Source organism: Halyomorpha halys, unplaced genomic scaffold (assembly GCF_000696795.3).
Source record: "Halyomorpha halys isolate HHAL.00 unplaced genomic scaffold, Hhal_1.1 Scaffold367.1, whole genome shotgun sequence".
Lineage (NCBI taxonomy): Eukaryota > Metazoa > Arthropoda > Insecta > Hemiptera > Pentatomidae > Halyomorpha > Halyomorpha halys.
The window spans coordinates 281,831-287,875 of record NW_027115775.1 but is presented as its reverse complement, the minus strand read 5'-3'; the positions used below and the strand labels follow the sequence as shown (position 1 = coordinate 287,875).

The 6,045-nt window shown below is 28.7% G+C and overlaps 1 protein-coding gene across 2 annotated transcripts in view; it reads right to left on the bottom strand.

Annotated features, from left to right (window-relative positions):
* The window catches only part of LOC106681825 (glutaredoxin domain-containing cysteine-rich protein CG31559), a 75,208-nt gene extending 69,369 nt beyond the window's left edge, over nt 1-5,839 (bottom strand). For both annotated transcript variants that reach the window (XM_014422352.2, XM_014422354.2), the window contains exon 1: nt 5,759-5,839. The gene's annotated coding sequence lies outside the window, so the exon portion shown is untranslated. The remainder of the gene's footprint in view (nt 1-5,758) is intronic.
* Between the last annotated feature and the right edge of the window lie 206 nt (nt 5,840-6,045).

Below are 6,045 nucleotides of genomic sequence, written 5' to 3'. Positions count from 1 at the left end.
GGATATTTTGATGAATAAAGGTGATTATTTGAAAATATTTATTTATTTATAATTTCCCCCAAAAAAACGACAGGACTTTTTGAATGACCTGGTACATATAAAAAAATTAAATATTGTAAGTAAAATTAAGTATAATTTTTATATTGTGTTACTTCAGTGAAACGTGAAAAAATATTTTGCATTATTTTTACATCTAAAATAAAAATCTGAAATAGTATTTTATCGTTTTCGAAAAAAAGGAATGGTCCAACTTTTAAGAAATTTACTTCCCTCTTTTCGTTTCATAGGTAGTTTATAAGAATTTCGGCACTAAATAATTTTTTTTTTTTAATTTTATTTCAATATTGACATTTACAACTGTACATAATAATACATCCAGTAAATTTTATGTAAGATTATATACATGATACAGGAATGTAGGGAAACTACCCATTGGTAGCGCTCTAATAACGTTTTTACATTAGGTTTCAGGCGCCTCGGAGGATTGTCAGGAATAGAAGAGGATGCAAGGTTAGAAACTAGTAGGTTTGGGCGGTCAGTGAGTTTATAATGGAAGGCTTGATATCTGGTTCGGGCTAGATCGGTTAGATACTAAATAAAAAATAAAGAATAGTTCAAGTTTTTTGTTGAATAAAATGATCTTACGGTTGCCAAATAGAACAGTCCAACCTTGCGATTTGGATATTTTTCATTTCATGAACTATTGAGAAACGATACGCAAGGTACCACCGAAATAAGGTTAAACTGTGAACCAATAAAAAGTCCCTAGTAACTCTTAAAAACCACTAATCAGCTAATTTAGTTAATTCTTCTAACATTTGTGTTCCTTCTTCTTATCTTTACACGGGCTCTTTAAATTGATCTGAAATTTGCTCAAAGAACCTACTTTGTCTTAGAATTTGGAATTGTTTTCTTTAAGAAAGAAATTTACTGTTTTTAATGCGAGATTGTAGTTTCTTCAGCTATACACCGTACTACCGATAAAACCTGATAAATTTAAAAGGTTATCGTGGGACGAATTTTTTTTTATTCATTATAGTATCTAACTACAATAGCATGTCATGTTCTGTCTATTTTTGCTCAGTTAAAAATGTAATACAGACAATGTAAATACATTCATACATATACTTATATGAAAAAGTGGATAATTGAACATTTGATATTGAAAATTCAACTTACTTAAAAATTTTAATAACTTCCTTCATATCAGAGGAAGTTTGTCACATTTTGGTTAAAATTTCAATCTTGATCATTTTCACCTAATTTTCAAAATCATGTTATTTAAAAATCTTAGGGAACTTTCTTCATATATATATTTATATACTTTCTTGAAACTGGTTATTATTGTTTAAATAAATAAATTGTATCCAATTATAGTTTCAAAAATATTTTTATTTCTTAATCGAAATTCCGACGTTTCGACCAATTCGGCCGGGTTTTCACAATCAACCTTTTCTATAATAATTTATTTCAAATTTAATGTGAAGATTTGAAAAATTAGGGTAATTTGTGGACTGAAAATAATAGCCTGGACAGAATAGCCAGCATGAAGTTGTTTTTTAAAATGATATGGTTCTAAAATTGTATGAAGATTGTCTTTGAGGATGGCCAAATTCGCTGAAATGAATTTCGATTAAGAAATAAAAGTAGTTTTGAGACTAAAATCGGATAAAATTTTACTTAAAATTTATTTAAGCAAATTCTTCAAATAGGTGTTAAGCTTAAAAATAGAAAATCTAACATTACAAAACTTTCTTCTTCTCTTTCACAAATTCGGATCTACATAACAGAATTCCCTTCTGGATAATGATATTAAACAGTCGTACATATTAAAAAACAAACCATTAACAACAAACCAACAACAAGATATTGTTTTATTTTATTATTATTTTCATTTATTTATTTTTTACTTATTTATCCAATTAAGTATTTCTTTTAACCAACTTTTTATTAGATTTTCCTTTAAATCTATGTATTAGTTTTGTTTTGGTAAAATGTATTTAGTTGTTTGTTTTACTGTAAACTGACCTACTTCTGTTTATTTCTCTGGTTTGATCTCACATCGCTGTCTAATAGTGAATTTGTTTAGCGGGTCACAGGGGAGGATCTGAGAGGGGGAATTCAGGAGAGTGAATTTGTCGATCAAATGAAATAAAAATTGTGAAATGGGAGGGACAAGAAAGGGAAAGAAAAAAGGAATAAATTGAAGTATTTGTATTTAGTGTGTGGACTGGAATTGATTGTAAAAGAAAACTGTAGGGAAAAAAATGTTTTCTTTCTTTTTTTATTATATCATGTAAAAATATGTAATTTATATATGTCCGATCACGGATTAATTAGTATGCTGTCTAATGTAGCAACCCGATTTATTTGGGAAGCTTGAATGAACAAAGTATTTCTCTCTCTGGTATATAAACAAATTTGCTTCCCTATAAATGATATTGTACTAATAAAAAAAAAACAAAAAAAAAAACACTCGCTTCCTACCTAATTTGATTTAAACTAAAGCAAAATTATATAAATTAAGAAAACACGAATTTCAACTGCATTGCTTACCCTTTATCGACCCTTCCAACAAAGATGTACAAACATACAACAAAGTGATGAAATTCCTATAATTGGTGTGGTTATTGTTGATAAGGCAACTGTTGTTTCATAGAAGGCTATTGGTTATCTAGTACCGTTTAAACGTCTATGTAAATAAATTGAATCATTATAAAAATAATAGAAAATGAAATTGTTTGAGTAAGGAAATAACGTAGATTATTTCTACTGTCTTCTTCTTTTCCATTCAATCGTTTATCGGTTATTACTTTTTCTCAAGGCAGTAAATAGGTGTATTATATAAATATAGCTTTTTTATTTTTTTTCCAATATGGTTGTAATGAGTTTTACTGTTGTTATTTTAAATTTTTTATTATTTTTTGCCATAATTTCCGACCTTGATGACACTAGAAGATAGTTTTATTTTACTAATCACATTTCCTAATGATTGATTATACCAAAAATCATTTTCGCTTAAAACATGTTTTTCTTCTTCTGGATATTTTTGTTATAAATAAATAATGTTTCTAATTATTGAATGAGGAGAAGATGGTTGGGGGTGCGGTCAATGAAACACAAATAAGTATGACTAACTTATTTTAATGTGCCGACGTTTCGGCTAGAGTTTCTAGCCTTCTTCAGGGCTGCTCGCTGAAAAGTTGAGCACCTAATCAACGTCGGCACATTAAAATAAGTTAGTCATACTTATTTGTGTTTCATTGACCGCACCCCCAACCATCTTCTCCTCATTTATCATCCACGGTCAACTATCTCTCATAATTATGAATTCTAATTATTATTTGATTCGTAAAAAAAATTAATATTAAAACATTTATTTCAAGATCTGTATCCAAGTGGTACACACATCGTATTAAAGAATTTAACATGAATTTCTTTTTTAACGAAAATCTAACAAATACAAAAAATTCAAGTGCCAAAGTATACTTTATGTTTTCACGGGCAGGTGAATTTTCTCTACTTTCTTACGGATGGGGTACAACAGTCGTAGTTAAAGTGAGTTCGTCATTATTAAAATATTAATACTATTAATTAATAATTAATTATAAACAATTTTTCCTACCTAATAGTGATTTTTAAAAAAAATTAATTAATTAAAATAATGTTTATTATTGAAGCTGTAAGAATGAATACCGATCATGTTGATATAACTTTAATTATATTGTGTGATGCAAAATCATTTGTTAATATGAAGTATACTGTAAACAAAAGATCAATAGTCTCTCATAACATTTTCACCTTTTCGTTTATAATTATTCAGGTAAAAAACAGTATTTGCTATTAGTTTTTTCCGTTTAATACTACAAAAGAGTATGATAAACAATCAAATTAAAGTTTAGCAATATTTAATATGTTTAGGTTCATATAAGCAGTTGAAATATTCAATTAATAATAAGTATACTTCTATGTCAAATTAAAAATTTTAGCTCAGAAAATCAATCAAATTTTCATTTGACAAGCTATAATTCGGAATTCGTATAAAAATCGAGAAAACAAAATTTCCACTATGCACAAATTTTACATTATATAATTTCATCTTAAACATAACTACGAAATATAATGTATAAAAATTATGAATAAAGCATGAAAAAAAATAAAAATATTCAACATAGGCAATTACAAAATGAAAAAATAGAATTCCATTCAAATACGAAATTGAATTTATAACAAAATAATACTGCTTTAACATAAACATACAACATAGATAAATTTGATTCTTATCGACGGACCTAGAACATTTAGGGCCAGGGTAGATTTATCTTTAAGGTCCCTTCCAAAAAAAAAAATAATAATAAAAATTAAAAATCAAAAACAATTTTTAGCTTAAAAACCATAACGTTCTTGTTTGCTTGGAAGAAAACATCAGTCTTGGCACTAGATACGGTACAGGTTGTAATGTTGGTTTGCGAAAGAATGGATTTAACTATAGTGTAAAATCTAAATAAATAATACATTGTATTTTTTTTTCTTAACTACAAGGAGATTTTCCCGATCAAAAGGTGTATTTTAGTTACTTCTATTAATTTTTAGTCTGCAAGGTGTATTATTGTGACTCAACATTGTTTTAGAATCAAGAAGTATTTTAAACAATTTATTACTCTGGTAAAAATTATTATGTCTTAATAAAAAAATGATCTGTACAAGATTTGCACAGTATCTAATTATATGACTAGTGTTGAAATCCAATTATATCTGTACACCATAAAGATATTGTTTAAATGATTAATAAATAATTAAAGTGAGGTTAATAACTAAGGAATTTCTTAGTAAATAAATGTCTGTCTCTAACAGAAAAATAATCCTATACGATGACCTCTTCGTTCAAGATTCCATTTGCATCCTAAGGGTTGGATTCTACTGATAAGTGGCTTCGGGCAGCACGCGTTGAGATAAAACTAATATTTTATAATTGTAAAAATATATAAATAAAATATATTTATAATCCAGCTTGTAAATTTTATTTCTACGTTTAGTAGATATATGAATATAAAAATAAAACAAAAAAAAAATGTTTGAATTATAAATTAATTAAACACAAATGATAATTTACTTATATTATTAATATAGTTTGGATTTACGCAATATAAAATTTTACTATTTTGAATAATAAAATATAATTCAAGTTCTCAGCTGGTCTTAATAGATTTTAATTAGCACGCTATTCTTCAAGCGCTGAACACAAGGATGTGAAAATTCGGTATCTGCACTATTTTCCGAATTTTATCATCCATTTACATCACTAAAATAATGAGGTTATAAGACATTATGAATTAAGATAGTTATTGGTGACACTGTTGTTTTTGTTCTAGTTTCACGATACGTCTACAAATCTTTGAAATGGGTCCGGTTCAGAAGTAAACTGAAAAGTAGCACTGGATGAGGGCCGGTGACACTCGTTTGACTAGCTAGTCTCCCTCGTCTCCAAATTGGGCCAACCCGAGCAATTATCAAATGAATGATATTACGGTTATCCTTCCAGTGGTACAGTTTGATCACTTGTTCCAATCAGGCACTAAAGTATATTGATATTTTTTATTTTTTTTTTTTTAACGCCCGAATAAAAACAAATCACTTACGGTGATTGGAATATTTTTTTTACTGAATTGTAAATTTCAAAGACTGTCACAGAACGTAAAAAGGATGTAGCACTCACGGAAAACATCGACACATAAGATACTATCGACTAAGAACGTACCTGCCAGGGTATCCATGAGTTAGTGGGTTGTGTAACGGACTCTGGTACAAGTAGGACTGAGCCTCTGAGGCCACTTTCTTTATCAGTCCCCCCACTGCCCCTCCCCTCTACGCCGAATCATCTTCCTCTCAGTCCTAGGTCCAAAGTACACCGCCGAAGGAAATCGAGTCAGTGGAACGCTGCATACGTTTCATGAATAAACTCTTCCCTCTTTCGTTTTCGTGCGCCTTTCTTACTAGAGGATGTCCGTGATGTTAGTGAAGACGTTCTTGTTTGTCCTTCGGTGT